At 37.7% G+C, this 27,525-nt stretch overlaps 1 protein-coding gene across 5 annotated transcripts in view; it reads right to left on the reverse strand.

Annotated features, from left to right (window-relative positions):
• LOC131427355 (dipeptidase 1) overlaps nt 1–27,525 on the reverse strand; it is a 715,435-nt gene that overhangs the window by 459,395 nt on the left and 228,515 nt on the right. For 2 of the 5 annotated variants that reach the window (XM_058590476.1, XM_058590473.1), the window contains exon 4: nt 7,301–7,818. The exons of the other annotated variants lie outside the window; for them this stretch is intronic. The gene's annotated coding sequence lies outside the window, so the exon portion shown is untranslated. The remainder of the gene's footprint in view (nt 1–7,300; nt 7,819–27,525) is intronic. 5 annotated transcript variants of the gene reach the window in all.

The raw sequence follows: 27,525 nt of genomic DNA on the forward strand, positions 1-27,525 counted from the left end.
TACCGTTGATCCTATGCCGTCTAACAATATTTACGAGATTCTTCCTGAATCCGATTGTAGCGACATAGAAGAAAATTCTTCAAAAATTCCCAAAATGGACGCTTGTCGTTCTGGGAAGAAACATCAATCTATGCCACCAGTGACGGTGATGATTTCCGACTTCAAAGCATTCCGTACTGAGCTTTCTACTTTTCTCCCGGAAGTAAAAGTCTCATTTCAAATCGGACGAAGAGGAGAATGTCGAGTCTTGGTGGATGGATTGGAAGATTACGAACGTCTTATTCGATATTTGTCCGAAAAACTTCATAAATTTTATTCATATGATATAAAATCAGACAGACCCTTCAAGGCTGTCTTAAAAGGATTATCAAATGATCAAAGTATTGATGAAATTAAAAATGAACTAAAAGAATTGCTTGGTTTTGCCCCTTCCCAAGTAATACTTATGAAAAAAAGAGCGAATGGTACTTCTAAACCACGCTCTGGAATTTCCCATGAACTTTACCTAATACACTTCAATCGAAGTGATGTAAACAATTTGAAAACTTTAGAAAAAGTACGTTTCATTTCCCACATTAAAATTCATTGGGAACATTATAAACGGCATAATCGTATTGCAAACTTAACGCAATGTCGTCGTTGCCAAGGCTTCGGTCATGGAACCAAAAATTGTCATATGGATATACGGTGTTTGAATTGTGGTAAATCGCATTCGAAAGACGCTTGTCCAATGAATGAAACCACTGATAAATTTTCATGTTCAAATTGCAATGGAAATCATAAATCCAATTATTTGAAATGTCCTGTCAGGGAAAAAATTTTAAACGCTCGTTCGCTTAGACAACAAGTCAAATCAACGACCTTAAATTTACAGAACATACCTGAAAATTCTTCTAAGGCACCTGCCAATTCGTCTTCTAACGAAAACAATTTATTGACAGGTAGATCGACCTCGTCATCATCTTCTTCTAATTTCACTTATGCTGGTATATTAGGTAGAAATCTATCTCCTATTTCTTCTAATGTAAATAATCAAAACACAGGACCGCCTTGCAGTTCTTCTTCTAACGAAAACAATTTATTAATAGGTAGACCGGCCAAATCATCTTCTTCTAATGGCAGTCTACCTACAAATATTCCTTCAATGCCATTCGCTTCTTTAAATGAAGTCGATTTAGGCGATATAACTGAAAATAAAATGATCTACCTACAAGATCAACTTTTTCAAATGATCATCCAAATGAATTCGACTTCATCACTTTTTGAAGCATTTCAAATCGGATGGAAATTTGCAAATAATATTATAATGAATTTAAAATTTAACAGTGATGTTAAATAATTATTTGAATATTTTAAATTGGAATGCTCGATCTTTGAAATCGAGTGAAGATGAATTTTATAATTTTCTCAAAGTTCACAAAATTCATATTGCCATTGTGACAGAAACTTTTCTTAAACCAAATGTAAAATTGAAAAGTAATCCACATTATGTGGTTCATCGATTTGACAGGTTTACTGGAATTGGTGGTGGAGTTGCCATTTTTGTCCAACGGCAAATTAAACATCGAATTTTACCTTCTTTCAATACTAAAGTTATTGAAAGCTTGGGAATCGAAGTTGAAACCATTCATGGAATTTATTTCATCGCTGGAGCATATTTGCCATTCCAATGCACCGGCGAACAATTAAATTTCTTTAAAGGCGATTTGCAAAAACTTACAAGATATCGATCGAAATTTTTCGTAATAGGGGACTTAAATGCTAAGCATGTCCAGTGGAATTGTAGGCAAAATAACAGTAATGGTAAAATACTTCATAATCAACTCTCAGCTGGTTACTTTACAGTTCTTCATCCCAGTAATCCTACTTGTTTCTCTTCCGTGAAAAACCCGTCTACAATTGATCTGGTTCTAACAGATCAAAGTCACATTTGTAGTGAACCGATTACTCATGCTGATTTTGACTCAGATCATCTTCCTGTAACATTCAGACTTTCCAACGAAGCTATAATTAATCCAATTAGTTCTATTTTCAACTATCATAGAGCAAATTGGTTGGATTACAGATCTCACATTGAAAATCATGTGGATCATGAAACTATTTTAGAAAATTCTGCGGATATCGACACAGCAATTGATAATTTGAATCATTATATTATCGAAGCTAGAAATCTTTCAGTTCCCAAAGGTCAAACTAAATTAAATTCTCCTATCATCGATGACAATCTTCAACTGCTCATTCGGTTGAAGAATGTTCGTCGACGACAATATCAACGTTCTCGTGATCCTGCTATGAAAAACATAGTTAAGGATTTACAAAAAGAAATTAAACATAGATTTACTCTTTTGCGAAATGAAAATTTCGCTAAAGAAGTTGAACAAATTAAACCATATTCTAAACCTTTCTGGAAACTTTCTAAGGTTCTTAAGAAACCTCAGAAACCTATTCCTGCTCTCAAGGAAGGAAATCAAATACTTCTTACAAATGGCGAAAAAGCTCAAAAACTTGCTCAGCAGTTCGAGAGTGTCCACAATTTTAATTTGAACGTTGTGAGTCCTATTGAAAATGAAGTCTCACTGAAATATGATCATATTTCAACTCAAGTGTTATCACACGATGACATTATTGAGACGAATTTTGATGAAATTAAATCAATTATTAGAAAACTTAAAAACATGAAGGCTCCTGGTAATGATGGAATTTTTAATATTCTTATTAAAAATCTTCCCGATGTTGCCTTGAGACTCCTGGTTAAAATTTTCAACAAGTGTTTTTCATTAGCTTACTTCCCAAAAAGATGGAAAAACGCTAAAGTAATTCCTATCCTAAAACCTGATAAAAACCCAGCAGAAACATCAAGTTATCGCCCAATTAGCTTACTTTCTTCTATCAGTAAACTTTTTGAAAAAATTATCTTGTTAAGAATGATGACTCATATAAATGAGAATTCAATTTTTTTACCAGAGCAGTTTGGATTTCGTCATGAACATTCAACTACTCATCAACTTGTAAGAGTTACGAACATGATAAAAACAAATAAATCTTCTGGGTTATCCACTGGAGTTGCTCTTCTAGACATAGAAAAAGCATTCGACAGTGTTTGGCACAAAGGTTTAATAGCAAAAATGTCTGATTTCCAGTTTCCTATTTATTTGATCAAAATGATTCAAAATTATTTAACTGATCGTACTCTTCAGGTTAGCTATCAGAATTGTAAATCTGAATTGCTACCCGTACGAGCCGGTGTTCCGCAGGGTTCGAGTGTAGCTCCAATCTTGTATAATATTTTCACTTCTGATCTTCCAAATCTACCCGTTGGTTGTCAGAAATCGCTATTCTGTGACGACACAAGTCTGTTAGCCACAGGTAGAAATCTAAGAGTGATCTGCAGTCGCCTACAAAGAAGTTTAAATATTTTCAGTGATTATCTGTCAAAATGGAAAATTAAACCAAATGCAGCAAAAACGCAATTAATTATCTTTCCTCACAAGCCAAGAGCTTCTTTTCTTAAACCAAACAATAATCACATTCTCAAATTGAATGGCTTGGAATTGACATGGTCTGATCAAGCTAAATACTTAGGTTTAACGTATGACAAAAAACTCACTTTCAAGGATCACATTGAAGGAATCCAGGCAAAGTGTAATAAATATATTAAATGTTTATATCCTCTTATAAACAGAAATTCTAAGCTCTGTCTAAAAAACAAATTGTTAATTTATAAACAAATTTTCAGACCAGCCATGCTTTATGCGGTACCAATTTGGTCAAGCTGTTGTTCCACCAGGAAGAAAACGCTTCAAAGGATTCAGAATAAAATTCTGAAAATGATTCTGAAGCGTCCTCCCTGGTTTAGTACAAATGAGTTACACAGACTCACAAATATAGAACCATTAGATGTAATGTCACATAATATTATAAGCAAATTCCGACAAAAATCGATGCAATCTTCAATTGAATCGATTCGCTCTCTGTATTAGTTAGTAAGTTAGTATATAAGTTCCTTTTCCCCATTACACAATACAAGTAGGTTTAGAATTTTCCCTACACAAAAATCTCAGAATTGCGGAAGCAAATGATGTCTTCATGGTAATAACCAAATCATATATATATATATATATATATATATATATATATATATATATATATATATATATATATATATATATATATATATATATATATATATATATATATATATATATATATATATATATATATATATATATATATATATATATAACAGGGCTGAAAAGTCACCACTTGTGGCTGAACACCCAATTTAAATCTTAATAATTTAATTTTAACTCATATTCCAATAAATAGTTATTTAAAAAAAAAAAAAAAAAAAAAAAAAAAAAAAAACGATTTTTTATTCTGTTACATACAATTGTTTCTAAGTACCAAAAAGACTGTGTACAGCATCCTTTTCCATGACAATTTGCCTCGGACCGATTTTAGCACGGCTCGTTTTTGGCAACATAATCGTTCGAATATGACATATATAAACCAGATGATGGCAGATTTTTTTTAATTATATTGTTTTAAACTACTTACAGCAATAAATGCTGGAAGAACATAACATCCATATAACATTCGAATCAGTTCGTCGAGATCAGCAAATGCGTGTGTGACAAATAATTTCACTTAATTTTCTCGGAAAATTTCTTTTCTACAAATTCAGATTCATACGAAAAGTCGTATGCTCCCAAACAAAGTTCCTGAATTATGTTTGGTTCCGACCTCTGGTTCCGGAACTACAGGATGAAATATGAAACGAAATCATTCTCATTCTTCTCGTAGATGGCTGAACCGATCTAAGATTCAAATGAAATCTAAGAATCATCTAAGATGCAAATGAAAAGTTTCAAGATTCTTTAAAACATCTTGCTCTTCAGTCAGATCCAACTTCCGGTTTCGGGGATTAGTATAAAAATGTCTATTCCACATAAATTAATCAGGTTTATCGGTTTAGCAGATTTGGATAGTCGATAAAAAAAATTAACTTTTTTCAGTTTTAGTGGTATTCAGTTGTCGATTCAGAAGGCACCTAAAAATTTAATTCGTGCTATGATTTCTCAAAGATGTCTTCACTGATTTTCAAATATTTTGAAACAAATGTAAACTATACAGCTATTCAGGTGAATTTATCTGACTTCGACCATACCGATTTTAGAATTCCGGTTCCAGTATAAAATCGTTTCTCAAAGCTCAATCGTTTTCTCAAAAAAGCCTAATCAAATTTCAGAAACAAAAATTCAAATTGAATTAAACTTAGATACAAAATTAATTAGTTTTATACATATATCCAAAAATTAATGAATTTTATCCAATTAAGCTTCAAAGTTGTACTCAAAACTGTAATTTATTCGTCATATGGCCATACGAATCGGTTTGGGTTATGCTGGTTCCTGAATACCGGCTCTGGAAGTACCTTAAATTACCGTAAACTCTAAAGTGGAACTTACATATCATGGCATGTTTAATCGATTATCACACTTCTAGATTTAAATTCGATTGTATTTGCAGTTTCGACATTACAGAGTAATGAGTGATTACAATCTCAAATTGTCGCTTAAAACGACGGCCATTAAAATAATGTGATGAAAACTTAAACACCGAAGAATATTCATGCAAAAAACACATGCGGATTGATTAAAAAAGGTATCATCTCACTGCTAGGTGGATTAATCACGTTTTTCTACTAAATTCGGCTATAATTCAGATCACCCGCAGATATTAGGCTACTGCTTCAAAAATGTAAGCTCTCACTAATGAAATCCGTTCCGAAAATATGCATATTGTGAAGGTTCGAATCATTCGAGAAGTATCGACACAAATTGTAAGGGTTACCAAGCAATAACCGGAAGCCGGTGTTTTGGATTCCAGAACGACTTCAAACATCGTCTTCCTACATCTTCTCATCAAACCCGTTCCGAAATACTCATATTGTAAGGGTTGTCAAGAAATATCAATAAATCGGAAGTCGCCATCTTGAAATTCTGAACCACCTCAAATATCGTGTTCCGACATGTACTCATAAAACCCGTTCCGAAAATACCCATATTCTGATGGTTTGTCTAATAATTGTTGTTCCATAGTTACCCATTATTTTATACATATCCAATAATATACATACATAGGGAAAACTTTTTTTACGTTGAACATTCCAAATAACGTAAACTTTTTTTACGTTGAAAATTCCAAATAACGTAAACTTTTTTCACGTCATAATTCGGATTACGAAGTCCCGATTTTTACGTAAATGGATGTTTGGGTTCACCCTGTTACTAATTTCCCGATATTTGCAGAAAATATCAGTGCTGGATAAGAAAATGTTTTTGTTAGCAAAACTTTTTTCCCTTCAAAACGCCCATCTTACAATATTTGGAAGGTTGACAGGACTCATAATTATCGATATTGGAACAAAAATTCATTCAAATGAATAATGGTGTTTATTTTTTGGAATTCAAAATTAAATTTTTAAGATCGATTTTTTCAGTGCAAAATTCGATTAGTAATTTTTTCTTTATATTCAATCGAAAATTTGACTTATTTTGAGAACATCAACAGCGCTACAATTTTTTTGTAGGATATGCCATATTTTACTCTAATTATTAGCTACAAAATGATAAAAATGTCTAGTCCAATTCAAAAGATAGGCTAGATCAGTTTTGGAAAAATAAAGTGAACAAAGTGTTTTTTTGCGATAAAGTCTATATGCTGCCAACTAGGGATGTCCGATACCGAGTCGATACTTTGAGGTATCGAACCTTTCTTTCAAGAATCGGGTATTTTTGGTATCGATATCGCATCAGAGCGATACTGTTAGTATCGATAGTTTTGGTCTCGATACTTACAGTATCGAAACAGATTGAAGTCAATTCCCACAATCAGAGATGTCTATCTCCTCTGTGTGACGAAGAGCAAGCAAAATTTCTCCCCTCGCACTGACAACTTCAACGAGAGCTCTTCTCTTTCACATTTATACACCACTGTTGTGTAAAGTGTACACGCATCATGAGTGCGTTTGTTTATTTCCTTTTACCTCTTCCACTGAATCGCACCAAAGTGCTAGAGCATTAGCTAATAAATTCTCTGAGGTGGATGCAGATACTTTCACAGAGGTGTACACGCCGGTGAGCACTCTGCTGTATGGTTTTTGTAGATGAAGCGTGGATACGCAAAATCAGCAAAATAAAACAATTTATCGTAAAATTTTCGGTTTTCCTTGCAAATTTTTCATAGCAAGGCCAGATCTACTCTCTATTAATTGAAGTTCACAGAAGTGTTCGCTCACCTTCACGCGCCAGTGGTCACTTGGGTGTATTTAGACGAGAGCACGTGTGAGCGATTCATGCGAAGAGAATGTGTTTCACTTGCGCCAGCTGCTTTAACCACAAGCACACACTCAAATGCTGTCTATTCGACACTGAGAAGAAGTGCGCTTTCCTCTTTGTGCGGTGCTTCGTTTTTTTCATCCTCGGTGTGGCAGAAATCTGACTCTAGCGTGTATCTCTCTGGTGAAATGCCATCTCTGCCCACAATGACGGAACATTTTTTTTGTTTCAATCATAGAGGCTTTAATCCTAAGGTCATTCACCTCTTCGGGCCAGAAAAACTATCTAACCCTTTGTACGGGGTTGGCAATCGAACCCAGGAGGGCTGCGTGAAAGGCATCACGCTATACCCGTTCCCAACGGAACATTTTTATTTCTTCGGCTTCGACGAAGCGCCAACATCTCGCATCTATTAGTATGACGTGCACTAACCGTCGTTGAAATTCGTTCGACAATCTCACTTCGTTCCAGGGGTGCGCTGAAAGAGAGTGCAATGAAAGAAAATCATCATACTCTCAGAGAATTCAATCATTGGCTTTTAGTGTAGTATTTGTGTATCGACATAAAGGCATGCTTCTACACAGCAAGAAAGAATTGTAACAATCTCGATGTGATTATCAATTAATGTGATAAAAATTTAGATGTACTGAATATCAAACACAATAATTTTCTGTTTTCAAGAAAGATTGCTGATAAATCTCACATTATTACATAGAAACACCGTATTAAGTTCATTACATCACCCTAACTGAATACTGTATACGATTCTTATATGAAATTATGCATCATTATAAAGGTTGTAATATTACACGAAAAGATATCTGATTTAATTCAAAATCGTCTAAGCATTCAGTCAAGCGGATGTAATCTACTCAATACGTTGTATCGATCTAATAACGTGTGATTTATCTGTAATATTTCTTGAAAACAGAAAATTATTGCGTTTGATATTCAGTACGTCTAATTTTTTTCACATCGCTTAATAATCATAGTTACAATTCTTTTTTTGCTGTGTAGAAACACCTTTCTGTACATCATGAAATAACGCCACAGTCGACAATTTTATTTTATTTTGAAATAATTATTGCTCAAGTAGTAATTGATACTTACAGCTATCGATAACATATGGATCAATAAGTCCCGAGACTAACAATGGAAACAACATTTTTTTTTGCAAAATTTTTTTTTATTCATCAACATAATCACCTTTTAGGGTGATACAATGGTTCCAACGTTTTTCCAATTTTTCAATACCATGTTTATAAAAAAATTTATCTTTCGCTTCAAAATAAGCTTCAGTTTCAGCGATGACCTCCTCATTTGAGCCAAATCTTTTTCCCTGGATCATTTTTTTAAGATCAGCAAAGAGCCAGTAGTCACTGGGGGCTAAATCTGGCGAGTTGGGGGGGTGGGGAAGCAGATCAAAGCCCAATTCGTTCAATTGTTCGCCATTGTTTTCATCGACTTGTGGCAGGGTGCATTGTCTTGATGAACAACCAATCGCGGCACCCACTTGGAAAAAACCTTTTTCATGCTCAATTTTTCATGAAGGATAGTAAATACACTTCCATATGATATCTGTGTCATCTCAGCAATCTCACGGAGCTTCACTTTACGATCTTTCATTATAATTTTTGTCACTGCACTCACATTTTCCGGTGTAACAGCTTCCACAGGTCTACCCGAGCGTTCCGCGTCATTTGTGTCGGTACGACCACGTTTAAACTCGGCGAATCACCGACAAATCGTTGCTTTTGATGGACAAGAGTCCGGATAACATTTGTCAATCCATTGTTTCGCTTGTACGGTGTTTTTACCCATTAAAAAACAATGTTTTATCAAAACACGAAACTCGGTTTTTTCCATTTTTTAAACAAACTACAAAACGACTTTACTCCAACCTCGATAACTCAGCTGTTTCTGGTCGGATCGACTTAAAATTTTGACCCGTTTCAAGCAAAGGTTAGTACTCTAGGAAGACGTGGTTACTGGTTTACTACGAGCGCCATCTCTGCTTTAGTCTCGGGACTTATTGATCCATGTGTGATACTTTATTGCCTTTTAATGCCTTGTATCGATACACAAACTTTCGGTAATCCGATTCCCAAGGTGTCGATACTTTGCCTTCCGAGTACCATCCCTACTGCCAACTACGATTTTGCGCAAAATTCGTCAGTTCTAATTCTACACTAAAAAATCGATTTTTCAAAATTTATAGTCAATTTACAAACATACCACTTTTGAATTCAAGTAAAATATCGTCCCAAGGTTGGTTATTGTGTTCCATGTATTGTAAGGCGGTCAGTTTTAGAAAAAAGTGATTTTTAGTAAAGCTTTTTCTTTGACCGTTACTAATATTTTTTGCAAATATCGGGTTATCAGTATTCTTTGAAATCTCCTCTCAAATTGAGATTCATTGAATTCTTGGATGGTAATCACTTTCATTTTAGTTAAGTTCTCGATAAAAAGACACTGGTAATTTAAAAAAATGTTTATTCTTGTAAATTGATTTTGAGTTTTTAAAACCAATTGGATACAGAAGTTTTTTAGTATTTTTATGGGAAAGTTTCACTGATTTTGTGAAAATAACTAGTATAATACTTTTTTGTAGGCTTTGCCATTTTTCGTCAACTATTTGAAAAAAAAAATGTATAAACAAGTTTAGCCCTTAGCCTGAATCGAATAGTCTATGACACTCACCCGTTTGGGTAAACTTTCACTAGTCAAATTGGAAAGTGATAGGATAATTTTTCTATATGGGAAGAGCAAATCCCCGGCGAACGGGCATAATTGGGTTACAGCACGGTTTAAACAAACGATCACTTTTATTTTTTCTACCTTTATGGAATACTCTGGCCAATGGTGAGGGTTTCCAGGTTCCACGCGGTCCATATCAGACGAACAAGGCTACGTCACCCAAATGAACACCAGTAACGCTGGTGGAAACCAAGGACATTAATAGGTTTCCTACAGCATGGAACCAAAAACATAAATATCTTCGGCAGAAAAAGCATTAAAGAATTGGACACTTGAACAGGAAATATGATTCATATCGTTCAAACGACAGTCAATGTTCTCAAATCAATTAGAATTTTGTGGTCCTAGTAGATGCTTTATCATATTTATGCATTCGTCATTGAAGCTTCGTAGAATTTCGAATTATATCCGCTTCGGCCTTGGCCCTACTTTCCTATGTTGTCTTCTATGTCTGTGAAGTGGTGGCAAGTGAAATGCCGAGTGGTGGCAAGTGAAATGCCGAGTGGTGGCAAGTGAAATGCCGATTTCAATTTCTCGGTTTGCGAGATAAGAATTCCCGCTTTTTGGAATAGGCTCAAATCGCCTCTGTTTAGTTTTTTTTCTTTCATTCAAGCTTTAAACAGATATCCCATATCAAAAAAAGAACATTATAATAGATCAGCTAATTGAGGATTGAAGTTCTTTTCGGGCATCTCGATGTATAAACAGAAAATATTCATTGTTTCTAGTGCATATAGGAACAGCATAAAGCCTTATTCTAGCCATCTAGAGGTTTTGGTAATGAAACATGTTTACGATTTCAATGCGTTGATGAGCAAATAAATCAAATGATAGCTGTAAAAATGCACAAGATATCGATCTATTTATTCCTAATAGGATTCTAAATGCTAGGCTTATCTCGTTGCGTTATCAGGAAAATAATTAGAAAGTGCGAGTTCTTCATGATGAACTCTCTACTGATTATTATTATTATTATTTTTCTTTTTTGTAAAAAATATGTTCTATTGTCAGATGTTAAATAAGGTCGTTTTAATAATTACAATTCAAGGTGAAACATTATTTCGGCTACATCTAATCTATCGTTATTTTCATTAACGAAGCAGATGTACTTTATGAACATACTCAAAATTTCCATTTTTTTTTCTTTTCCCTAAACCTCTGAGAGCAGGTCTTATAAGTTCTTCAAAAGATAGACGCCTCCATCCGTTTGTGGTATCTGTTAATCTCAGCTGTAGGGCCGTCCAAGCCGGCGCGACACGAGCACATGTACTAAACTTGTGGCAGAGAGTCTCCTCCGTTTGATTTCCACAGTGTGTGCAGAATTCGTCTGGAGTACGGTGCATAGCGAACGACAATTTGCGGTGCTCGATCTTCTTGTTCACTAACAGGTACAGCTCCGATCGTTGCAACGATGAGAGCTGCTTCAAAGCTATGTTACGCCATGTGCGTTTCCAGTCGATTGTCGGATTATTCCGTACCACCCTTGGCAGGTCGGTTTGTTGTACAAAATAGCGTTGGATTTGATCGGCAGAGGGGTTTTGTTGAAGTTGATGAGGAGTTTGGGATAAATTTGAGAGGATTTGTTTGAGGTCGGGAAGATCTGCTGGAATTACTGGTCGGGGATTTGCGTGGTGAATTAAGGATCTATAGTAGGGAAGGGAATCGATTTCACGGAGATGCCGGTTGATTGCGAGCGATTTGCACTTCAGCGCTGGTAGTTGCAGCTTCAGTCCGCCTTCCTCTCTGCAGTGGGTTAATTGCATCATTGGGACGCGGGCGAAAAGTGTCCATCGTTGACGTGATTTTAGCCGTGTGTACTGCAAATGGTGGCAGACATATACCATATCCTTGAAGTACCAAACGTATTCAGCAGAATAACCCTTTGGTGAAGTGTTAGCTGCCGCGGAGAGTGCAGTCACATAAGCTGAGCGAATTTACTTGTAATCGCATCCCAATTCAATGTCGTCATCAGCCGTATCGAGTTCGCGAACACAACACCCAGGATTTTAACCGTATCTGTTGTTTGTATCCACGAGGTACTGATTTCATGTCCCTCCCAGTCTCCAACGTTAACTGCAGTTGATTTTCGATGGTTGAGTTTGGCACCGGAAACTATCTCGAACCGAGCGAACAACACTCTCATCGCTTCTATCTGCTCGTTGGTTGTTACGATCACGGTGATATCGTCTGCGTAAGCCACCAGCAAATCATTGCCGCAGACTCGCTCAAGCTCATTAATCAATGGATGTAACTGCAACACGAACAAATGCATTGAAATTGGGTCGCCTTGACGTAATGAACGTTGTATTTCGAACGAGCGAGAAAGATGCCCATTGATAAGCAAACGCGATGTTGATCGGTTTGCAATCACAGAGAGTAGTTGTGTGAGATCCTCATTGATACCGAGCGAGCGCATGGTTTCGAAAAGAAATGAGTGTCGTACTCTATCGAACGCGTGGTCCAAATCGAAGCTGATGAGTTTACCGGCACAGCGACGGTAGCGCAAATCAGCTATTCGGTCTTTCAGAGCAAGAGTGGCTTGAAATATGTTTCGCTCTGAGTTTGAACATTTCTGTCCGTCGCTCAGAATGTGGTGGGCCTTCATTACTTGCTCTAATCGGGTTTTCAGCAGTGCTGTAAAACTTCATTCAATTCAATTGAAACTGAATGTGGAACACATTGACGATCTCTCTAATGCAGTAAACTTCACTCTCTGACACACACAACGTTTGCTGACGGCCCGAACGGGCAGCATTCAGTCATCACTCGTTTCTCTTCAATCGAGGCTTAGTTTAACCACCGTCGGTTGATCTCTTGAAGTAACAAAATATCTCTTTCAATAGTGTGAGAGCGGCCTTCAAATGAGGTTCATGTAAACATTCGAATTGGTTCAAGATAATAGATGAAAGACTAATCAGACAGCTGAAATATCAATCCAAGAATACACATTAATTAATTGTTTCCTCCTTAAGTTTTCATTTTCAACCCTTTACTCCATTTATAATTCTATTCGATCGAAATTGCTTACTACCAAGAGCGAAGACCATGAAGCAGCTAGACTACTTGGCACTTGAAACTGAGGAAGCAAAACTTCGAATGACTAGGTACGATTATTCAACTGACGATGAATGCTGGGAGCTTCACTTGGAATTGGCAGCATAAGTCAAATGAATTAGTAGGGATATGCTGACGCTCAGTGGCCATAAATTTCATTTTCATCTTATATTATTCGATTGAAAATGAAATTTTACCGCACTGGTTTTCAGTATGCGGGAGAACAACTTGTAATCGCTGTTTAGAAGCGAAATCGGGCGATACGATCGGACTGTATTGTCTCCTCCTCTCTTTTTAGCCAACACGATGATGCCCTCTACGAACGCAGCGGGTAGATTGCCAGTAAGGGCTTCGTTCATCAGCAGATTGAGCTCTCGGTGGATGACGTCAAACACGCGCAGGTAGAATTCTTTCGGGATGCCATCGCAACCGGGAGATTTCTTGAGCTGCCCTTACACGTGACAATATTATTGTCAATCCAAAGTATTGTCAATACCGTCAATCCAATTGACTTGGTAACTTGAGTCCGCATTTTTCGAACAAATCATCGAATCGAATTTCGAAGAACTTTCTCTGGAGAGAAAGTATTGTCGGATTGATGAGCAGTTTTGATTTTTTGACAATATTTTCGTCAATCCAATGAAGTTTCCATTACACGATCAAAAGTATTGTCAATACTCCTTGTATTGACAATAATATTGTCTCGTGTAAGGGCCGCTTTGGGTGCACTAGTTCGTATTGCTGCTAAGATTTCTGCTGTGGTGATCTCGTCCATGCATGCCTCGTTCAGAGGATCATTCGGTGGGATGACTCTCTCTGAGAAAAAATCATTTTCGTTTCCATCGGTTGCTTCTTCGGAGTAGAGACAAGAGAAATAATTAGTTATCTGCGCCTCGATGTCATGTGGATCCTCGAAAATTCCTTCCCGCTCTGTCTGTAGCTTAGTTATGACGGTTTTTTTTCCTTCGTCTCTCTCCTAAATGGAATATCGATATTGGTTCCCCTGCTACGTGCGTTTCATTTATCCTCATAAACGCGTGAGAGAAGTTTCGTTGAAGAGCCAACATTTCGCATTTCAAACGGTTTATAGTGGGTAACATTTCGGGATGTTGATAGTACCCGTCGTACGCTAGCCGTAGCTCAGCATATAATCGCTGATGTTTACTGTGGAACTCTCGAAAAACTTCACGAGATTTCCATTTGAAGAATGACTTTATCTTGGGCTTAGCGTATGACAACCACCATTCTATCCATGAACGAAAATGTCTGCGCTGTCGAGTCCAGTACTGCCACTTGTACTGAAACTCTGCAACATTTTCATCGGTCAATAGATGGGGCCGCAGTGACCAAAATCCACGACCGTGCTCGCGTCCTAGTGAAGGAAGGCAAAGTCGAAGTGTGATCGCTTTATGGTCAGTAAATGAGCACACGTGCGTTTGTGCTGTTCGCAAGTTGTCGCGAAGGTCTTTACTGACATATATTCGATAGAGGCGAGACAAGGCATTTCTGTTCACGTATGTGAAACCTGCATCGCGCGGGCATAACTTTTCCCACACGTCTTGTAGGTGTAGCTGCTGCACAGCTGTTTTCAGTGCGGGACTGGGATTTGGACTGCTCGAGTCGCACGTTCGAAGTACACAATTAAAGTCGCCCGCTAGAAGAACGTGCTGTGTACGGTGCCGGAGGTAATAAGCCAACGTTCCGTTGAAAAATTCCTCTCGCGCGGCACGTTGCGCAGAACCGGAAGGAGCGTAAACATTGCAGATTGTCGTGTCTTGGACTCTCAATGCGATGAGTCGCCCGTCTAGACTTCGCTCGACGTGAGAAACCTGGATGTGTTCTCTCAGAGCGATAGCGGTGCCTCTTCTCGTGTGATCAACATTGCAGAAAACGACGAAACCCGGCAAGGAGAGTTGCTCGTTCTCTACTTTTTGCAAGCACACGATGTCGATCCAGTGGTTGCTGATGAAAGTACGAAGCGCATTTATTTTCGTGGGGTTCGTGATCGAGCCGATGTTAATTGAAGCGACGTTGTATGATGTGAGAGCCATTTGTTTTGTTACTTTTGCTCCATCTCAACATCGTCCTCGTTTTCCCGACGTGGCTTTTTGCCAGCCGGTCGGCCTCTCAGTTTTCGGCTGCTTGTGGATGCAGACGAATCGTCGGTTTCGTTACCATTGCCGATTTGGTTTCGTGTCTTACTGCTGGGTTTCCTGAACAGTTCGACTGCATTCGCGCTGGTGTTAAGCAGATCGTCGTTTTGCGACAGTGCTTGTTGTGTCGTCGCTTTTTGCGGAGGTATGCATGAGGAACCAATCGATGCGGGTTGGCGGCTGCTGTTCGCTGTCATATCAGCTGGTTTATCCAGTTCAGGAAACGTTTCGGCCGTTAGTGGGGGTGGTGCTGAGTCTCTCGCTACGGTCAGTCGCTTATTGACTGATTTTGTAGCAGCTGGCTTTTTCGGCTGCGGTCGTGGTGCATTTTGGCTTGCCACGTTTGCGTAGCTCTTTTGAACTAGCAGTTTCTTACTTTGGACACAGGATATTCCTGTATGTGACTGCTCCTTGCAGTGTCGGCAGGATTGCAGCTGTCCCTTGTATACAACGAACGCTTGCTCTCCGTCGATCGTAACCCACGAATCAATGTTTCGTTTAACGATCATTCGGGCAGACCAGACTCCGAGTGGAACTCCCCCGAAGTCGAAGCCTTCACCCCATGTCAGTTCACGAATAGATAGCACTTCACCGAACGCGCTCAAAAATTTCACGATTTTCTCTTCGCTCACGTCTTCGGGGAGCTCGTGCACCTTCACTTCGACACTTCCATCCTCCAATGTTATTCGGAGTTTGTACTTTTTCCCCTCTAGCTCCACTTCATGTTTTCCGTCGTGATCGTCGACAACTCTTTGTGCTATCTCTAGGTCACTGACCTTTATGAAAGCACACGCTAGTTTTATTTAGAATAGCCCAATTATGAGAAATCCTTCTACAATTGATCTGATTCTAGTGGATCAATGTAACATTTGCAATGAACTGACTATGATTCAGATCATCTACCAATAGCATTCAGGGTAAAGGACGGGTATAGCGTGATGGGTAAGTCGATGCCGGGTCCGGTTCCCAACCCCGCACATAGGATCAGAAAGTTTTTCTTACCCGAAGAGGCGAATGATCTTTAGGTTAAAATCTGTAGAATTGAAACAAGAAAAAAGAACACCCAGGGTTTCAAATTATGCAATGATTAGTTCTATTAGTAAATGACTGTCCCAGAAAGTATGGACTTAACCAAAAACCGCTGACATTTCGCAATGGTTCAGAATCTGTCAATTTTTATGGCTGCGTCCTGTTGTTTACACTCTTCTCTAACCACTTGTGCAGTTGTTTATTCATTTTCATTAGTTTGTTTCGAAATGCGTGGACTTTCAGCAGAACAACGTCGAAAGATTGTGTATAAATGGTGCACAGAACGGGAAATGTCACTGAGAAAGATAGCAAAAATGGAAAGAGGAAGTGAAAAAGCCTTGCGAATTGCAATCAGGAAGTTCGGTGAGGATAACACCACCGAAAACGGTGAGGATAAACCGAAAACGGGTCGAAAAAAAGGTCCTACTAACCCTCAGTTGGATAAACGTATACTGAATGCGTTCGAGCAAAAGAAGGAGATTTCAGTTCAGGATGTGGCCAAAAAAGTGGGCACTTCGAAGTCAAATGTTCTTCGTGGTAAGGAACGTTTGAATCTTCGAACCTATAAGAAGCAGAAACAACCACAACGTAGTCCGAAACAAGAAGCATCGATTGGGCCGAGGGTTCGAAAGCTGTACAATACGATTCTTGCTGGAAATTTGAACTGCATAATCATGGAAGACGAAACCTACGTGAAACTCGATTACAAATCCTTGCCGGGACCACAATATTATACGGATCGAGAAGGGCAAATGATAAACCAGTCCGAGACATCGATTGAAGTCGAAAAATTTGGTAAGAAAGCTATGGTCTGGCAAGCAATTTGTAGCTGCGGTAAGATTTCGAAACCCTTCACCACCACTGCTTCCATGAACAGCGAAATATACATCAAGGAATGTTTACAAAAACGACTTCTACCCATGATTCGAAGTCACAAGGAATTGAATCCTTTTGTCTTCTGGCCAGATCTTGCTTCTTGCCACTACTCTAAATCAACGGTAGGATGGTATACTACCAAAAATGTCACTCCATGAATCCACCAAATTGCCCACAACTTCGACCAATTGAGGAGTTTTGGGCATTAACGAAGGCACATCTTACGAAACATGTCTCGGCAGCCGAAACCATTCAACAGTTCGAAAAAGATTGGAAAAAAGTGTCAAAACTTTTCACCATTAAGACTTCATTTAATACGGAATTTAATGAAGAACGTTCGAAAGAAGGTGCGCCAGCTAGTCTACAATGGCTATGTAGCAAATGTTGAGAATAATATTCTGTCGTTGTAGTCTAATATTACCAGTATATCGAATAAAATTTGAATATCTAACTCTTGTGAATTATTTACAGCGAAATCAAAGTGCGTACATACTTTCTGGCACAGTCTTTATATGTTCTACCATCTTCGAGCTAATCAGCTAGGATACAGATCTCATATCGAAAGCAATGTAAAACTTAAAATAGTTTTGGGAAATATCGATACATCCATACATAGTTTAAATCTTTACATTATTGAAGTTAGGTGTCTCAAGATGACCTTACTGAGACAGATTATGATGAAACAAGGGTAATCATAAGCAAAACTAAAAACATGATGACTCCAAAAAAAATTGTAATAAATTTATTAAAATTTTTCCTTGAGACTTTGCCATACTTATTCTAAAACTTAACAAAAATCCAACAGAAGTACCCAAATCATCCTTACTTTTCATTATAAGCCTTCATTGTGCTGTTATTGATAATAACTATGAAAGCGCTGATGCTTTCTGATCCATTTGAAAACTCGGCGGGAGGCCCGCATGCTGGACATCAACGAGAGCGGTTAAGTTATGTAGAAAAGAAGGAGAGCGGTTAAGTTATGTAGAAAAGAGAAGTGAATGTTGCAGTAAATGTAATTGAGAAGGGGTTTGAAGGAGGGCGAGTGAAAGAAGTTAAAAACGGCACAAAACCATGTTAATTCACTAAAAAGATAGTTAAAAGATGGAAAAAGGGGGGAACAAAAAGATTAGTAGCTTCACAAAGATCTGGTTAGTTCCGAAGAAGATGGTGGAGAGCCGGGGGGTCGAGATGGTTGAAAGGACGTTAGAGATAAACCTAAGGGTGAATATTATTCTTTATATCGACGGAAAACGGGACGGAGGAAACACAAAGGGCTGAGGACAGTACGCTAAAGATGTTGGTTTTTTGCTATTCTCCCGTTTCAAATTAAATTTTCTTGGAAACGGTAATGAATATCGAAAAACCCACCTGACAATCTCTTTGAAATTTAGTTGAGAATATTCCGTGAAATTTTCAGAATGATTCATTGAGTTTACCGCTCGTGTTGTATTTTTTCCTGACTGAAGAACTGCTGAAAAATGGAACGCTCGGAATTTCATGCCTCGCACCGTTTATCGAATATCTCGGATTTGAAGGCTTGTATCATAAATCTACCATCTAGATAATTCAGTTTAGATGCGATTAGTGCATAAAAACATACATGTTATCGCGATAGTCTTGTATTTTTCTGTAAAAGCAAGTCAGTTTCTATGCATCCGCCATTTCATTCACTTAAGTTTCCTGGTGATGTCCGGGAAAAGAAGAGAAGAGGAGAGAAATCAAATCTACTCAACAAGGTTCCTAAACAAACAGACGCAAAGGGAATTTAAGAAGTCAGGGTGGAAGATTCAAAATCTATACGCGACCCCTGGTCCTTAGGCCTTAAGTACTTATAACAGGATTTAAATTTTTAAGTACTTCTAACAAGTACTAATCTTAGGCCTAAATCGAAATCTAGCATTTAAGCAACTAACGACTTTTGATTCAGTTTATTAATTATTTCACGTTTTTTTGCTTCGAATATCAGATAACTCTGGAATTTAATATGGGACCAGAATACCATGAATTTGAGCTCAAGTTTGTGAAAATTGGTCAAGCCATCGCTGAGAAAAGAGAGTGAGATCCGTTCTGGAATATATATGACCACTATTTCCGGTATTCCTGGAATTGGAAACCGGGAACCAGGATATCCGGAATCGGTTTGTTTGGTTGTCTATTGCTAATAGCTACCAACTGGAGTAGTTTACAATTTTTTTTACGAGTTTTGCTTCGCCGCTTTTAGTGATGGTATCAAATTGTTAACACACTTTACTCTATAATTCCGGAACCGGAAGTTGGATCCGGATGAAATTTGTAATTTTTGTATGGGATAATGAAACCTTTCATTTAAATCCAAGTTTGATGAAATCGTTCATGCCATCTCTTAAAAAATGATTAAGTAATTTGAAATAGGAATTTTTACACTGATCACCCTGTTATTCCGGAACCGGAAGAAAAAAGAAACTTAGTATGGGACAATTATACCTTTTATTTAAATCTTAGTTTGTGAGAATCGGTTAGGCCGAATGTCTTTGAGAAAAGTTAGTGCAGTTATTTTCACCGCCTTTACGAATGATGCACACATTTGTTGACAGGTACCGCTGTGATGAAATGTTAGTTTTACTGAAAAACTCAGCTACCGGGGTTTGAACAGCTGAGATCGTTAATCCAATTTAAGTGTGCGGTGTTCGGTTTGGTTTAGTTGAACACGGTGCTGTTGGTTGAGTAAAATCACACCCACTTATCGGAATTGTGACAGAAAGAAAAAGAAAGAATTTCGAAGGTTGGAAGTATAATTGAAAATACTTGCCTTGGAATCTTTTGATTCGAAATGTATATGAAATTTCAACAGCCGATTGTGTACACACCTCAATTGGATTACCGATCCTCGACACGCATGATCTAACAAGTTTTTTAACCATTTTAATACATTCTGCAGGCAATTCACTTTTAATGTTTTTAGTTAGTTATAGGTTTTATTTAACTCCGCTTTTAACCCCCGTGGATTTTTGCCGGAGCGTGTGGGTTCAATTAGATTCTTTTTTCCAGTCGGTAGGATTTTGAGAGTACTGGCATGTGACCAGTTGATTCTCGTACGTGATCAGCAATTTTATTTGGAGTTTTCCACGTTTGAAAACCAAGTGTAAGATGGAATTGACGCTTCCAAATGCAGACGTAATGCACGAATACTGTTCGGTTCGACAGGGAAAAAGTTTGCTTGCACTTCCCTCTCGTTTGGAAGAACCTCGTCTCGCGACGTTGCCGTAGCTTTTTGTTGTTTAGATTTGCTCATCCCGAGAACGTCTTATTGTTCACTACGCAGTATTGTATAATGTTCCAAAGCAGATCCAAAGACGTAGAGCAGTTCCATGGATTGAAATAAGGTATAACTTTGCTCTATGCATTTATTTACTGTTTTGTTCTGTTTTTCTGTCTTTGCATTGGAGACCTTTATTTTTTGTTACTCCTAGTCATACTAGAAGATTTCGAAGTTTTTTTTTTCATCGCTTTTGTTTTCTCTTAATTCAAGAAGGATGTTACTATCTGGTCACAATGGTTATTTCCTCTAATAATTTGGCGGTTATTTTTGACCCTAATTAGACCAACAAAATGCCGTCAAATTAAAAAGAATTTCCAATCGGTTTATTACCTACCGCTCGACATCATCAAATTTTAGCGCACAAGCGAGTTTCTTCCATTTTCAGTCATTGTCTCATGAAAATTGTGGTTGGCTCGTATATGCCTCGTAAAATTCCGGGTCGGTTGAATGAAGCTAATCGAAACGCAGACTACCGAGCTTGGTCTTTACGAAACACCCTGAGCCGGGGGAGGAACAACCGGAAGCCTTGTACGATTAAAATAAATATAAACAAGATTATTCCAGTCGGTATGTCGGTCGGTGCTACTTAAATAAAACTGTAGAATTCCCACGTCATTCACTGGCAGTTTTTATCAGCCTTTTCCAACATCCGATGCCTACATCCGACGCGAAGGTTGAAAAGTTAACAGTGTCGGTACTTTTCCGCCAGCCGGAAGAGAATGTTTGCCATTAGTGTATTTCGCACTGGTGGGTAAACACGACAAAATGAGATTAGTAGCTGTTTAATGAATAATTTGTTTACCTCACCTTCGCCATTGCCGCAGCCGAGGATGAGAGGATTTTCCCGCGACCGATGAACCGGCCGCCGGGTTAAATTAAATTAAATTAAATGTATCAAACAGTAACGTAGATTTCGGCGAAATCCTCAGCCCGACAGTGGATTTGGGTCGGTGTAGTGCGGCAACTGGCAGTTCCGGCCTACGGAGACGGAGACGCCAGCACCGTACCGAGCAGCAGCGGTAAACAGCGTGCTTCAGCCAGACGATGATGTCGAGCAACGCCAACGGTGAGGACGATGCTGGCTGATAATGTTGTACTCGTGTTGATGGTGATGTTTATGAGGGACCATTTCTAGGAGGATCCCGTGAGTGGCTCGAAAGTAGGGTGTCCACCGAGAGCGTATTTCCTGTACAGCGAAACACGCATACTGCTCTTCTTGGGAGACGACACGACGTTTCGTTTCGTACCCACCAGCAACGGAGACGATATTTCACAATGAAAGCACTCATAAAATTTCATATTATTTTAATGTTACATAATTTGCTGAGAGCATTATCTGAAATTTGTTTACATCGAACTGCTCCGCGCGCACACAAGCTCTCTTGTAACGAAAGTCGTATATTCCGGATTCGATGTAGATGTAACCATTTGCCATGTTAGGATGATGGTGGGAAAACAAATCGGCTTCCTGGAACGGACTCGTTTCGCCGTACTTTGTTATGTCCCAATTTTGCATACGAACCACACCACGGCTGATGTATGTGGCCAGCAGCAGCAGCCAGTCGACGTGAACCCGATAATGGCGTGTGGCTCCATTTCCATTTTTCTGCAACAGCAATTTTTTCAACATTTGACTGTTTTCAACAGATAAAGCACGTGTTCGCTGTTGACTTATCGAACGGTGATTTCGTTTGAACTTGCACCGACGGGTTGCATCATTGTACAAACGTTGTGCATATTTGCATATCATGGTTGTTTTTCTTTTTTCTTTTTTGTTTTTTGCACAATCCCAACTGTAAACGATAAAGCAATTTACGTTGGAAAGTTTAATGTCTTGCAAATGACTGGAGGTAATTTAATTGGCAATAAATATTTATGTTTCTGTCAGTTGGCTTGTCTGCCAATAAATCACGGAGATTTTTCAATCACGAGCAGCCCCACTCTCCGACGCGTCGAGAGGCGTACGGGAGATCAGATAAACAGCGTTTGCTGATTTAGGTGGAAGGGCAAAGTTTTGCTATGGGTATTTTTATTACCAATTTCACTCTCAGTAAGTAATGAATATTCATAGGAATTGAACATCAGCCATCCAACAGTCAGATATCAGTCTTTGTCTAATATTTTTTTCAATAATTTCAAATAAATCATCATGGATAAGTGTTTATCGTAATCTGACACTGACGAGAAAGCGCACGACGACCGTTGAAAAACCGTGCAAGATGTGTTATCTTCCTACTCAATTCTTACAAGGGTTAAAGCACCTTTTAGCATGAGCTTGAGTGACCATCCCGGGTCTCTATTACGTTACTGTCTCAGAATAAGAGACTTGGGACTGGCAAATCATCCTACAATGTACATCTTTTACTAATCCCAAAAGTCATTGATCAGTACCGGAACCAGCCCGGACCGAACAAGGAATGGGGAGGAATGTTAGTCCCACACTTGTTGTTACTAGTCGCCGTAAATTATACTGCGCATTCCACAAGTGTCACGAGAGAAGGATATTTGTTAGTATTAATTTCAGTAATGATTGTAATCAGGCACGATTTAGTATGTTCGAATGCATCATAAAACTCATGGACTTTGCAAGTGAACGTTTTAGCTTCAGGAAACTGAATTCGTAGTTACTAAATGTAACTTTAGGTCCCATCGCAGAATTTTTCTAAATTAAATTTACTTTTACAATAGAAAAGAGTGAATAGGATTCACACATAACTTTTGATTCATTTTAGTGGGATTTTACGGTTATTTCGTCGTAACCCATTTCACCGAAAGCCTATTCGATGAAAGCGATTTCGCCGAAACTCATTTCACCGAAAGTGTCGTTCTGAGAATGACATTTCGTCGAATGCCATTTCGATGAATAGCAATTCGCCGAATGTTATTTCGCCTAAAACCGCTTCTTCCGAAAACGTCGTTTCGATTTAAAATAAAGACAATTGAAAGATAATAACTTTTACACCCATTTTTTGTGACCTACAATCGTACTTCGGAAAGGTACGCGAATATATTCTTTTCACGCGTTCAATTCAGAAATATTTTATTTTTCACATTGATTGATGATCCTCAGAACGAAATTTATAAGAAATCTTGTAGACTTTATTAGATAGTAAGCATCAAAGCTAGATGCTCTAGGTAATATTGAAACATTCTCTAGAAGATATAAAAACAAATAAATATTTTTGATGAATTGGGCCTGAATACAAGGATGGCTTTTATCGTATCAAAGAACGCTCACTAGCAACTCTTCACACGATTCAATCAGTGCCATCAAAGAGAGACGGATATCATTGCAGCAACAAAAAACCGGCATAGTTAATTTAACATAAAATGGACACCAGTGAGAGAGCGAATTTCTCTCGATGATCTGTCTGAGAATCAAAAGTTAGCACGCTGCTGTGGGGATTCTCTCTGAAGTAACAAGAGATCGCTTATTCTCGTTTCGCGATCCGCGATCGAATCATTGATTCAATTTTCTGCGATAATTGTCAACTTGCAATTCTTGCTTGGTAAATTCCACACAGCATCGATCATTACCAGAATATAATTTTTATTAGGGGCCGTGAAATACTGAAGGGGAGTGAAGAAATGTAGAAAAATTCTCTCACGGTTCATGCATTAAAAGACACGGGTTCTTGTAGCATCTTCTACCGGATTGAAAATGTTGTATACAATAAAGAGAAATATCGAGCAGCTTCTGTCAAATTATCGGCAATCACCAACACTGACAGAATTCGTTGTTGTTTTTAATAATGTGTTACTATATTCGATGTCTCTTTCGGCGAAACGAATTTCACTGAAATTGAATTCCCCATTATTGAAATTATTCGAAAACTCTACTCAACAGATAAAGCACGTGCATTAATTACACGTATTATAGATTATACCAAATCATTTTAAGGGTCATTGGGCAAAGACTAACAAGCTTCGCGTGCATTAAACAATTAAATGTTTATTATTATTACCACTATATTATATTATATTTTTCTATGTCTTGGTTGCCGGTTCACTTGTCTTACAAGGTACTGGTCTTACAAGTCAGTTGTCGTATGTTCGAGCCCCAACATGGAAGGATTCTTAGTGTCAGTAGAATCGTGGAACCAGCCATGAAATATGAGAATCGGCTGCGAAAGCAATAATTTCTGATAAGGCAGAATCTCATATACAGAAGGGTCCGCGAATCCGCGATAAACGGGACCCAGAGCTTACGGGATTTCGACTGGTTGGGGCTGTGAACGGTTATCTCGCTTCGGTCGACAGATAAAGCTATACAATCTTCGGCAAACTTGTTGTAGATACTTGTACCAACAATTTAGTGTAGTTTGACAGACAATTAGTTGAGAACTTCTCCACCAGGGACGCTTTGAAAAGAGCATGAAATAATTCATATGTTTACAATAGAAAAAACAGTTGGAACATGAAATATCGCGAGGATTTTAGCATCTGGAATCTTGAAACAATTTTCGAGAGACTTAAACTTTATTAACAAGTTGAAAGTTTATTTCGGAATCACTCCATCAGATGGAATCAGTGTGCTTGCTATGGTACAACTTTCATTATAAAAATTATGCTCTAGTGCGAAAACTAAAATGTTTAGAGTTTAAAGGTTCATCTACAAAAATGTTCAAAATGTAGCGGTTTACATTATGAAAATCATATTAGTTAGGAACTTATCCACCCAGTGGCGCTAGTGAGATCACAATTTTGCAAAAGAAAATTGATTCTATTATATCTTTATAATTTGATGAGATAGAATGTTAGTGTTTTCGGAAAGAATGTTCCAGAGTTCAAAACAGATCAAATAGTGTAAATTTCTCTCATTGGTAACCTTAGTGTTCAATTCAGGGTCGGAATTTACTGCAGCTCAAGACTCATGTTGACTTATTAAATGAATGAGTTTTTATTATATCTACAAGAAGGTCTTCTGTAACATAAAATTAGAGTTGTTTACGAGAGTGATGTTATCAATCAGTGTTTCAATAAGCTACTGGAGTATTAGGATGAATATCGACATCTGAATTCTGAGGTTTTGGCTATTTACATAGTTAGATATAATGTTAAGTACATAAATCGTGACATATATTGCTTATTTTATTTAATTTAATATAAGTTTTTATTTTCTATTGAGCTGGGAAAAGCCCTAGAACATCTTCTCGAAGAAACCATATTTGACAAAGTTTTCTTGCGTAATAATGAACGATGATGCTTATGTGCTGGAAGACTTCAAGCAACTTTCCGGAGTGTCCTCACATACTGATATGCAACGGAACAGCGTAGAGAAGCGTTTCAGAACGGAAAAAAGGCCAATTTTCTTGAAAAAACATTTGGTTTGGCAGGCAATATATAGCTGTGGTTGAGCAAACCAAAAATTTATTCCGTAGAATAGAAGCTCTGCAAAATTCATTATCATGCCCGTTTTGCTCCAATTCCTCTTTTTTCTGACTTTACTTTGAAAACTAACTGTGAAACTCTGTACAAAATTGAATTCGACCAATTGGAAGGTATTCCTGACATGTTCATAACCTAGATAAATGGATTGTTTTTAATAAAATTGACCGCAAATAACTGTATTCTGTTTTAATCCCAGTCATCTTCTTCCATGAATTTACAGAAAAAAAAGTTCTACTGATCAGTATTTGAACCAATTCTGGTTAAACTAGACTAAAATAATTAACAGATAGTCTCCATGATCGCATTCTTCGTGCTACATCGTTTTACCCCAATTTTCCCACAAAATTTAATTTATATGATATTGGTTCATATAACGTACAAAACATCTGTGATCCAATAAAACACAATGGGAATGACAGTACTAGAATTTTTAACCCGTTTCACCCCAATTTATATCAAAATCGTATATCTGGTTAAATTTTTTTTCGCATACCGAAAGCAGGCTGATTGAGGTTATTGAAAATCGATCGAAGAAAGACCTGAAAATAAGAATACAAATGAACTCAATGACCGCACGAATCTTGCGTTTTACCTCAATTTTTTTCGAATTGAGCCTTCTGATGTACAATTCGGAAGCAGATCTAATACGAACTATAAATGATGGTCCATATTACGTAAAAAACTACAGTGATCCAAATACCTTTTATGGTTTAAAACTGTCATTGAAGGTTTTACAACAGTTTCGAGGTAAAATTTTCCTGAATTCTGAAAGGAGTGTGGTCCAATCGATTATTGATAAAAAAAGATTGGATAACATTTTGTTGAAAATACGCAGTGGCTTAAGCAGCTTTTTGACCATTTTCGCAGTAACATGATCAATGTACCTTGATTTGAAAAATTATAAAAAGAAATTAAAGTGACAAACAAACATGTTTTCATTCTTTCGTTTTTTTGCACAGATAATTATTTCTCTATTTTCTCATCTCCACTCATCAGTATCGTCGGTGTCTTCTGTTGACAGTGATTCGTGTACGACAGATTGATAAAAAAATTTGAACTCATTTTTTTTAAGTTTACGTTTCGTCTTCGACTCATCAGTGCGTCAGCAGATTATGCTGACGCGAACCCCCGGATCAACATAATCCGCTGAGCAGACATAAAGTTAATGCTATTTGCAAGACACTTTTTTATTACACATGAAGTGTGACGTCTAAACTGAAATCTCGAACGAAACAAGTTCTGAACTGTTCTTCAAACCAGAAATACGACTTATGAAATAAATTGAGGTAAAACGGTATAACAAGATTCGTTCGGCCATTGAATCCAGTTGTAATCTTATTTCTAGGTCTTTCTTTGTAATATCAATCGATTTTAATCAACCGCAATCAGCCTGCTTTCGGTATGCGAAGGAAAGTTTAACCAGAAATAAGACTTTTGATGTAAATTGGAGTAAAACGGGTTAAACAGGCTACTACTGTCATTCCCATTGTGTTTTATTGGATCACAGATGTTTTGCACGTAATATGAACCAATATTGATAGATCGTATTCTATCTGCTTTTGGATTGTAGATCATATTTCAACTGATAATATTCAAATATAACTAGACATGAAATGGGGTAAAACGG

Source organism: Malaya genurostris, chromosome 2, assembly GCF_030247185.1.
Source record: "Malaya genurostris strain Urasoe2022 chromosome 2, Malgen_1.1, whole genome shotgun sequence".
NCBI classification, from domain to species: Eukaryota; Metazoa; Arthropoda; class Insecta; order Diptera; family Culicidae; genus Malaya; species Malaya genurostris.